Source organism: Hyla sarda, chromosome 12 (genome assembly GCF_029499605.1).
Source record: "Hyla sarda isolate aHylSar1 chromosome 12, aHylSar1.hap1, whole genome shotgun sequence".
Taxonomy (NCBI): Eukaryota; Metazoa; Chordata; class Amphibia; order Anura; family Hylidae; genus Hyla; species Hyla sarda.
In genome coordinates, this window is record NC_079200.1 from 21,677,318 (window position 1) to 21,689,498 (window position 12,181).

Here is a 12,181-nt window from a genome sequence, read left to right on the forward strand (position 1 = left end):
GTGACATCACACCACACCTCCTCAATGCAAGTCACCACCCACCACAATGCAGAACCCAGAATCAGACCCCACTATAATACAGACCCCAGAATCACCACCCACTGTAATACAGACCCCAGAATCACCACCCACCATAATACAGACCCCAGAATCACCACCAACCATAACACAGACCCCAGAATCACCATCCACTATAATACAGACCCCAGAATCACCACCCACCATAATACAGACCCCAGAATCACCACCCACCATAATACAGACCCCAGAATCACCACCCACCATAATACAGACCCCAGAACCACCACCCACCATAATACAGACCCCAGAATCACCACCCACCATAATACAGACCCCAGAATCACCACCCACCATAATACAGACCCCGGAATCACCACCCACCATAATAAAGACCCCAGAATCAGACTCCACCATAATACAGACCCCAGAATCACCACCCACCATAATACAGACCCCGGAATCACCACCCACCATAATACAGACCCCAGAATCACCACCCACCATAATACAGACCCCAGAATCAGACCCCATCATAATACAGACCCCGGAATCACCACCCACCATAATGCAAGCCCCAGATTCAGACTCCACCATAATACAGACTCCAGAATCTGACCCCTCCAGAATCAAATGCCACCATAATACAAACCCCCAGAATCAGACTCCACCATAATACAGACCCCAGAATCAGACTCCACCATAACACAGACCCATGAATCAGACCCCACCATAATACAGAATCACCACCCACTGTAATACAGACCCCAGAATTAGACCCCACCATAATACAGACCCAAGAATCAGACCCCACCATAATACAGACCCAAGAATCAGACCCCACCATAATACAGACCGCAGAATCACCACCCACCATAATACAGACCCCAGAATCAGCCCTCCTTATATAAAAAAAGATGCTAGAATCAGACCCCACCATAATACAGACCCTCCCCGCCCTTACATGATACAGACCCCATGCAGGTAGGTAGCTATATAGGTAAGTAGCCAGGTGGCTAAGTAGGTGGGTATGTCACCAGGAAAGTAGTAGCCTGAGAGTAGGCTTTAGAGTAGCTTAAAGGATAACACCAGGATGTACAACTTATCTCCTATCCTAAGGATAGGGGATAAGTGTTAGATCGCGGGGGGTCTGACCACTGGGTCCCCCAGCGATCTCCCGAACGGCGCCCCCGCTCCCTGCATGAAAAGAGCATTTTTGACCACGCAGAAAGCGGCGGCCAACATGCCCCTTTGTCAGAACATATGGGCCAGAATTATTTTAAACAATCATACTGTATGGCGTCCATTTTAATTGTTCAAGCCAAAAACTCCATGTTGTGTAAAGTTGATTCTCAGTGTTAAATTCCAGAATGTCACATGATGGCTTCAAGTGTGACGCGTCCCTTTGTCTGCGTTTATAGAAACTACTTTATGGCTCAGATAAGGACATTGGAATTCAGGTCACATTTAACTCAGGAGTATATGTTATATATATATATATATATATATATATATATATATATATATATGAAAATACTTTTCCTTATATTCTTAATAGTAATTAGGTATGCTTTATCTATCATTATTATTATGATTATTATTAGTGGCATGTTTATGTTATGTGGTCAGTATACCATTTATAACCTATTTTGTTTTCCTGCATCTATAAGTTAGTATGTATTTAATTTGGTGGTCTGATTTCATCCCATGAATAGAGTCCACAGTTATTTCTTATCTGACAGATTTATAATTGTAAGAATAGACAGGACTGAGATTCTATTCATTATTCTAAACTTGGGAGAGATCATTAATGTCAGATTCAGATTGAAGACTTGGGAAATCCCGAGATGTCTGCTGTGAGTTTATGCTACACGTCAAAATCAAATCCAGCTAATTATATTTATTGGCCATTAGTTGGAGAGATGACATGATATATCTATATCTTAGGTAATGTCTGAAAATTTTAGGAGAATATTTTAGCAACTCATGGACAAGGGTGCCCTCTCTGGTCAGTGAAATAATTACATCTGGGCGAGACAAGGGCCTAGCACATTTTTGTTCTAGAGACGTGATTGGTTGGTTTCTTATCTGATCAAGATAAGAAACTTTGTTTTAAACTGAAGTGTAAAGGGAGGATGGGCAATTGATTGTTCCTTTTTTTTTTGGAGAGATTCCTGGATTATCTTTCTGCTGAGTGAACAGGCTCATCTTATCCAATCTGCATATACCCACTGGCATTTCAACTTTGTGGTAACTATAAAAGAACTGTAATATCTTTTTGATTATTGTTGGCTATTCTATAGCAGGGAGAGGTTGTACTTTAAGGTAATTTATATCTTCCCATCCACAAATTTTGGATGAATTTATAGATTTCTGTCCAGGTACAACTTTAGTGAATCTGCAGGCACTAACATCTATCTGAACAGAATCATTTTTATTATATTTGTGATTCACATTTTCCAAAAGAAATAGCCCCAAATTATAGAATTAGTAGGGACATTCCCCTCTGCATAGCCACCAATAATTTATATGTTATCATTTATCAAGGCAAAGTTTCATTCATAATACTGTATTTATCGGGGTATACCACGCACCGGCCTATAACACGCACCCTCATTTTACCAAGGATATTTGGGTAAAAAAAGTTTTTTACCCAAATATCCATGGTAAAATGAGGGTGCGTGTGTGCGCGTGTATACCCCGATATACCCCCAGGAAAGGCAGGGGGAGAGAGGCCGTCGCTGCCCGCTTCTCTCCCCCTGCCTTTCCTGGGGTCTAGAGCGCTGCTGCCGGCCCTTCTCTCCCGCTGGCTATCGGCGCCGCTGCCCGTTCTGTCCCCCTGACTATCGGTGCCGGCGCCCCATTGCCGGCGCCGATAGCCAGGGGGAGAGAAGGGGCAGCGGCACCGATTGCCGGCGCCGCTGCCCCGTTCCCTCCCCCCATCCCCGGTGGCATAATTACCTGGTTCGGGTCCGCGCTGCTGCAGGCCTCCGGCGTGCGTCCCCGGCGTCGTTGCTATGCGCTGCACGGCACGGCGCATGACGTCAGTGCGCCGCGCCGTGCATAGCAACGACGCTGGGGACGCACGCCGGAGGCCTGCAGCAGCGCGGACCCGAACCAGGTAATTATGCCACCGGGGATGGGGGGAGGCAACGGGGCAGTGGCGCCGGCAATGGGTGCCGCTGCCCCTTCTCTCCCCCTGGCTATCGGCGCCGGCACCGATAGTCAGGGGGACAGAACGGTCAGTGGCGCCGATAGCTAGGGGGAGAGAAGCGGGCCCCAGGGAAAGCAGGGGGAGAGAAGCGGGCAGCGACGGACTCTCTCCCCCTGCCTTTCCTGGGAGTGTATCGGCGTATAACACGCACATAGACTTTAGGCTAAAAATTTTAGCCTAAAAAGTGCGTATTATACGCCGATAAATACGGTATCTCTAAGCGGGAAAATCACGGTTGCATGTATTAACATATCTTGTATTTCATATACTCATTTCTTAATGTATACCAACTGCATATATACTATATACTGTTGATATCTCTGCTGCCATCTTGTGGTCAATTTTGAATACCATTGTGAACTAGGGCAGTATACTCCCATCTAGTGGGCAAATTTAGGTATTATTGTGACTTAGTATGGTATAATGACATCATATTGATCTGCACATTTTATCGTATTTTATTTTTTTATATTATAATTAATAAATTGTATCTATTTTTACATATTTTATTGTTGAAATCTTATTTGTGCAACGATATTCCTATCTTCCAAATATTAACGAATAATAGAGGTATTTATTGTGTCGGCCTCTGAGGATCTCACTTTTTTTATTCACGATCCTCATTTTTATTTTTGAGAGATAAAGTTTATTATTTTATCTTCTTCTTGTATAAATTATACGACACCTTCCATGCAGCTCTATGGGAGAGTCGGAGCGCCGCTTTCAGCAATCTCCGGCTCTGCCATAGAATTGCATGGAGGGGGCCGCAGCTTCGTGCTGTGGGCGAAAACGCTCATTTGATGCAGTAAGCCGGGGCTCCATGCGGCAGATCACAGGGGGCCCCAGTGGTCGGACTCCCCGCGATCTAACACTTATCCCCTATCCTTAGTATAGGGGATAAGTTGTACATCCCGGAGTTATCCTTTAAAGCGGCGCTCGCTTGGAGCCCCGCGTGCCACTCTCCGCCCGAAGCCCCGCATGCCACTCAAAAGCACCCCGCGTGCCAAGGGTTGCCGACTCCTGTCCTATACCTATAAGAAGACCTATACATATTCAGAGGAGAAGGTACATTTTTGGAGACTTTGCAGAGAAAGGCAAGAAGAAGGGTTAAATCTCAGTTCTAATGATGGGTTGGTAAGGACTGGATGTTTATCAGTTAGAAGAGATGAGAAGTAGTTGGTACTCAGAATCGAGGCCACAGGTGGTTGGATGGATTGGTCAAAGGAACATAATGAGATTTTTGGAGAATCACATTCCAAAGATAATGGGATCCACTCTGCTCCGGAGAGGGGATCATTGTCCTGTATATGTGGAATAACGTCATCCATCCCTCCGCACTTCATACAGAGCCTGGAGTTACAATACGATAATATAGTATAACTTAATAATTACAAAGTCTGAAATAGTCTCAACCCAAGTGGTTGTATCGTATCTCGTATTTCAGATATGAGATGAGGAGGACTGAGAGCGCAGTGATATGTCACATGCTGGGATCAAGTGTCCCTATCATAAACATCTTTAGGTCAGGTTTCCACACAGGTTTTTTTCTGTCATTTTTTGAAAAATTGCCACTGCAGTTTTTGTGCCAAAGCCAGAATGTGGTGTCCCAGCACCAGAGGCTGTCCCGTGGTTTTGGACTGTGTCAGGCAGCCTGGCAGCACAAGGTGTTGGGCCCACTAAAGTTCTGTTACATCACGTCTCCAGTCATGGACACCCGCAAGTTTCCGACACTGGAGACACAGCCCTGGATCCCGGAATACTCAGTCCAGAGGGCAAGAGCGGGTACACTGAAGAAAAGGTCAGTGATGTACGAATACTCAGTCCAGAGGGCGAGAGCGGGTACACTGAAGAAAAGGTCAGTGATGTACGAATACTCAGTCCAGAGGGCGAGAGCGGGTACACTGAAGAAAAGGTCAGTGATGTACGAATACTCAGTCCAGAGGGCGAGAGCGGGTACACTGAAGAAAAAGTCAGTGATGTACGAATACTCAGTCCAGAGGGCGAGAGCGGGTACACTGAAGAAAAGGTTGGGCAGCAGCAGGAGGTGAGGCCTGTGCCTCCTGCTGTTGCATAAGTGCAACTCCCAGCAGGCACAGCCAAAAGATATGCTGGGAGTTGTAGTTATGCAACAGCTGGAGACACACAACTACAACTCCCAGCATGCTCTTTGGCTGTCTGTGCATGCTGGGAGATGTAGTTATGGAAGAGCTAGTGGCACTTTTTTCCACTCGCTCTTGCATAACTGCAACCCATAAAATGGGGTTACAAATTTTGGGGGGAATTTTCTCCTATTACTCCTTGTAAAAAGGAAAATTTGGGGTAACACCAGCATTTTAGTGAAAAAAATGAAATTTTTCATTTTCACGTCCCACTTTAACGAAAGTTCATCAATCACCTGTGAGGTGTTAAGGCTCACTGTAGCCCTTGTTACATTCCTTGAGGGTTGTAGTTTCCAAATAGTGTGCCATGTGTTTTTGTTTTTTTGCTGTTCTGGAAGCATGGGGGCTTCCTAAATGCGACATGCCCCCCAAAAACCATTTCAGCAAAATTTGCTCTCTAAAATCCCATTGTCACTCCTTCCCTTCTGAGCCCTGTAGTGCACCCACAGACCACTTTACATCCACATATGAGGTATTTCCATACTTGAGAGAAATTGGGTTCCAAATTTTGGGGGGCTTTTTCACCTTTTACAGTTTGTACAAATCAACAAAATGGGGCTACAAGAACATGTTAGGGTGGTTTCACACCACGTTTTGTACTTACGGTTCCTGTATACGGCTGGGAGGTGGGGCTTAATCGAGGAGCCCGCACTCAGCCGTATAGGGGAACCGTATTTAATGCATGTCTATGAGCCGACCGGAGTGAACCGCAGCCTCTGGTCGGCTGCATTTTCAGCCGTATGCGGTTTCCAGACCGTAGGCAAATACGCGGTCGACCACGTTTTTGCCTGCGATCGGGAAACCGCATACGGCCAAAAACGCGGCCGACCGGGGGCTGCGGTTCACTCTGGTCGGTTCATAGAAATGCATTAAATACGGTTCCCCTATACGGCTGAGTGCGGGCGCCGCGATTTAGCCCAGCCGTATACGGGAACTGTAAGTACAAAACGTGGTGTGAAACCACCCTTAGTGTAAAAAATTAAGATTTTGCGTTTTCTCCTCCATTTTGCTGCTATTCCTGTGAAACACCCAAAGGGTTAACAAACTTTCTGAATGTCATTCTGAATACTTTGAAGGGTGCAGTTTCTTTCTTTTTTTTTTTTTTAAGTATTTATTTAATTTTTGGCATTTTAAGTAACAAACATCACCAGTAAGGTGAGAAACAATGTGAAACACAAACAACAGCCCCCACAGGTCCCAGAGACCGATTCCAGCAAAGTGACAGGGATTCAAAGTATGCACAAACATTCGCCAGTAGGACAGAAGGTTGCGTCCGAGACCCAACCGGAGGAAGCCCAATGCAGACAGACAAACATACACACCCAAGCACACAACCCATCAGGGAGCAAAACTGCACCTGAACCACATGCCGAAGCTGAAGATACCTATAAAAGGCATTTCCAGGGATGCTATTACATTCCTTCATGTTCGAAAAGGATAAGAAAATCTGATCCTCCCCAAACAAGTGGATCACAAACTTGACTCCATGAGAACCCCAGAAACTGGCCTCCTGTAACCCATGTTGGTGAGGTAAATGTACATTCCACCACAAGGGTGCCCTAGGAGATACCAGAGGCTGCGGAAATTTACTCGACACTACGGACCACACTTTAACTATAGTTGGAAGGAGAATAGGAAAGGAAGAGTGATAGGGATACCTGTAGAGTGAGTTAGTGAAAGCTTCATAGGATCCCACAATTGCTCCAGCCAAGCATGTCGCAGAGTTTGACAGATCCAGATCGATCCACTACGCTGCATAGACCAGTTGGGAGGCAAGAAAATAGTTACATACATCAGGGTCAGCTTAGCCGCCACGCCGTTTAGGAGCCTGAAGAAGAGCCCGACCAAGTCTGGGAGGTTTTCTCTGCCAGTAGAAGGATTCCAGAGCACCACATAATGTATTGAAATATTTCCTAGGGGGGATCAGGGGAGCTAAGTGAAAAATATAAAGGAATTTAGGGAGGTAAATCATTTTAAATATATTGATCCTGCCAGCTAGGGAGAGAGGGAGCGAGGACCATGCAGTCAGCCTCTCTTCACAGTGGAGCATAAGAACGGATCTAAGTTTAGGGACATATAGTCCACCAGGAATGCAGTCACCTCCACCCCAAAGTATCTAAAACGAGCTACCACCTGCACCCCTGCCGGAAAAGAGGAGGGAAGGGGGACACTAGACGAGAGCACCATTAGGGAGGACTTAGCCCAGTTGACCTGAAAGTCTGAAATCGAACCAAACCGGTCAAGTAGCTCAATAAGGGACAGGAGAGAACCCCAAGCATCCGCTAAGTACACCAGTGTCATCTACATAAAGGGAAACCTTCTCTACAATAGACCCCTGGGAATACCACAGATAGTAGGGTCCCTACAGATGGCTGCTGCCAAAGGCTCCACCGGCAGCGCAAAAAGGAAGGGAGATAGCGGGCATCACTGCCTTGTCCCACGGCCCAGGAGAAAGGGAACAGAAACATCCAAGTTAGTTTGAATACGGGCTCTAGGGCTATCATATAAAAAGCGAACCCAAGCACAGAATCAGGGACCAAACCCAAACACCCCTAGCACCTCCCACCGACAGGGCTATAGCACAGATAGGGCTACAGCACTACAATCAATGCCTCCTGCATAGAGTCTGGAAGAAAATCTGCAACAGCTATCGAGTGAAACAATTTTAGGAGTATAGGGGCCAGTCGCTCCTCATTCATCCTATACCAATCGATTATCATCCCATCTAAACCCAGGATCCTCCCATGAGGAAGATCACGTATGGCCTGTTCCACCTCTTCAACTGTAAAGGGGGCATCTAACGCCTCTGCCTGAGTGCGATTAAGCATGAGAAGGAATAGGTCATGTAAAAAACAAAAGTTCCCCTTGACAGGGTTTAGAAGGGGCAGTGTACAAAGAGGAGTAAAAGTCCCTGAAGAAAAAATTAATCAACTGGGGATCATTCACCACAGAACCATCCCGGCCCCTTATACAAGGGATAGAGGCAGCAGGACGACTAGCCCTCACCAAATACACCAACAGTTTACTATTCTTGTCCCCAAACTCAAACAGGGCAGCTTCCCTATCCGCCAACCGCAACTGGACCCTATCCCTCTGGACCACCAAAAGAAACCTCTGAGCTTTGGCCCACGCCCTCTCACTATCAGGAGCTGGATCCCTAATATATGCCACCTACAAGGCACTAACTTCCTGCAACAGCCTACCCTCCATAGCCGACCTAATTTTCCTCTGACCCGCAACACCTGCTATAAAGGCACCCTAACCGTGACTTTGTATGCACCTCATTGAACTAAGGGGTCAGGATAAGAAGCATTATGCTCCCAATACTCGGCATGGGCAACCCCCAGAGCCTCCACAACTGCCTCGGCCGGCAGCCAGCCAGGGTGCATGCGCCAAATACGGGAAGGGGGGACTAGGACCTAGGTGGAGAACTACCAGTACTGCAGAGTGGTCTGAGATCCCCCTAGTGGTGGCAGCAGCGGTGTCCCCAGGCTCACTTGTGGCCATCATCCTACCATCATCTCGGCACCAGCCTATAAGTTTCATCTTGCCTCTTTGCTGAGTGCCATATCTGGGCTCCTATTCCTATCACTTCTTCAACACCAGCTTACAGCACCATCCCTTACATGAGTAGGATACATCATTGGCCCGGGTTTTATGTATTTTAGCCCTTCCTTTTTGCAGTCCTTATCTTCATTCATGGACTCTATGTACCTTCAGGCCTCTGCCTTGTAGGATTAGAGGACTACATCTGGTTGCCACGCTCGCAACAGCTTGCTACGATTGTCGGCGTGAATCCCTCACAGAAGTCCAATCAGGGTTACATTTACATAAGGCTATACAATCAGTATTATATATGAATTTATGTGTGCAACCCTTCCTCTGTCGCTTGTGACCTACTTTGTGACTCAGTGACCCACTCGGACAAAACACTGACGTTGACCGTGGTCTACACATCGCTTTATACGTCAGACTGGCTGACACCTACCAACCCAGTGTACTAACACTGCATTAACATAATTAATATCATTTGTTTGTATATATGCATTGTTTTCTCTAATACGATTATCTTATGTACCCTATTATGGTCTCCTCTTACTCCCTGATGAGCCCTTGCAACAATGGGCGAAACGTGTTGGCAAGAGAGGTTCGCCACTTCACTGTGTATATGTATATAATTTACTTGCATTATATCGAGAGCCTAACTGGTGACTTTCTACTTATACTTGTATTTACATTTATTCACCAAGGGATACTTTATCAAATTGTGGTGTAGGAAACATCACTTACCATCTGGAGGAGGTCCTCGGACGCCAGAGCGAGATCAATTCGAGAGAACGACCTATGGGCCGCAGAGTAAAAAGAAAAGGAGGACGCAGTAGGGTACTTCTACCTTCAGAGATCGGTCAGGCCCAACGCCAAGCGCCAGGTATTAAATGAGGAGGAGCCAGGGTCAAGCATAGGATCAGGAATCACATTGAAATCACCTATGAAAAGGATAGGATCAGAGGGAAAAGACAACAATTTGTTAGTAATGAGCTCCAGCACAGAGACCTGAAAAGGAGGGAGGCACAAAAACAGAAACAAGAACAAAGGAGAAAGAACCCAGAGAACAATGTAATACCACAGATCCCCCAAAGTGGTCACATGCTGCCTAGCATAATAAGAGTAGGAGGCATGGTAACCCTTCGCTATCCAAACCCTTTTCAGGGCAAGAACTTTCTGACCCATAATATGAGTCTCCTGTAGACAAATAATGTGAGGAGACTGGCGTTTCACAAAGTCTAGACATAAGGCCCTTTTAAACTTAGAATTAAGGCCCTGAACATTCCAACTAACCACTATCAGAGTCCCCATCATGAAAAATAACACTATAGACGAACATGAAAAACCAAAGGAGGACCAGGACAAGGAAGGGCAGAGCCCCGGGACCACACACACCACACGCAACCAACAAAAAGACAAACAGGGCACAGACGCAAAACATGTAGACAAAGGCAACAAGGCATAACCAAAACATTACCAAGAAAACTCTGTCTAACACTAAATGAGGCATAGTAAACACCTATTCCCTAACACAGTGCAGACCTAGACCCTAAATACAACTACTACGGAACATAAAAAAAAGCCAATATTTACCTAGTTGGCACAAGGTGTTGTCATAATTGTTCTATGTATATATGTTTAATATGTTATTGTGCCTTTAAGAGTGCTACCCATGAGACCCTGCAGTGAACCCCATGTGACCCTGCCTGCCAATGAGACCCCAAAAGTCTCCCATGTATTGTGAGATACAGGGGAGGAGCTAGTCTCTAGTTTAGTGGCTCCTGAGCAACAGCTTGGCTCAAGTGTGCTGTGTGTTGTGTGCTCTGAGGAGAGGCCTACTTCTACTTTAATCTCTATCCTGGTCATCCTGCAAGAAAATACGTGTAAGAAATTCATGCCTCTGCGGAGAAAGCTACAGTATATTGGCAGGACCCTAGCTACCAGAATTCACTCATTAAACTACTACAAGTTTCAGAACAGCAACAGGGCTCCCAAAGGGTTGCGCTGCACTCTTGCACCAAAGGCCAGTTGTCTATGCAATTCCACCTGCATCTGCTCAGTAAAGACAGTTATCCGTAACCTGACGTCTGTGTATTTATTCGCTCATCGGGTCTGGCCCAGGAAAAGCTGCCTCCAACATCAGACCGTGTATAGGATAATGGTGCCCTGGCGTCACAAAGTCATCAGGTATTTCCACCAACACCACCCCGTGTCTCCACAAGAAGTGTATTCAAAAGTAATGGGAAATATAGAGGAATGACTTATACTTCTCCTTTATACTGGATCCACTTCTGACTTTGGCTCAAAAAATGCCAGAAAAAACCTGTGTGGAAACCTAGCCTAATATTGACTACCAAAAAGAACTGATCATGCGCACTTATATGACTTCACCTGACCTATCAAAACCACAATCAGTCAGTTGTCCATATCATGACTTGGAACACTCCTGTGCCTTCATAGCAACCTATACATTTTGGAGGTAGAGGATAAGAATAAATTGATAACTAATGGACCTTAGACATCTTATCCCCTATTCAGAGGATAGGGGATAAGATGTCTGATCGCGGGGGTCCTGCCGCTGGGGATTCCCACAATCTCCCTGCTGCACCCGGCGTTCGTTTAGAGCGTCGGGTGCAGCGCTGTAGGCTCTTGACGTCACAGCAGCACCCCCTCAATGTAAGTCTATGGGAGGTGGCATGAAGGCGGGGCGTGACTGTGACGTCACAAGCCTCCACCCCGCATCGCCAATCATCTGGCACGGAGCAAAGTTGGCTCCGTGCACCGGATGTTTGGGATGCCACAGCCGAGATTGCGAGGGTCCCCAGTGCACAACTGGAATCCCAAGACAAGCAAAGCAATTCCCTAAATATAGAAACAAATTCTAAACTAAAATCAGCAATATTATGTCTAACAGAACTACAGTGACCCCCCGACATGCGATGGCCCCGACATATGATAAAATCGACATACGATGCTTTTATATGTCGGGGCCATCGCATTAACTGCTATCCGACAGCGCAAAATGCTTAAGCTGCTGTCTGATAGCAGTGTAATGTGCCCCAGCAGGTTCGCTTACCTATTCCCGCTGCTCCTGGTCCACTTCGCGATCCTCCGCATCTTCTCCAGGGTCCGGGCCTTGCTTTCCGACGTCGTTATTACGTCACTACGCACGCCGCGCTGGTGCAGCAGCGTTATAACGTCACCAGAAAGCGAGGCCCGGACCCTGCAGAAGATGCGGAAGCAG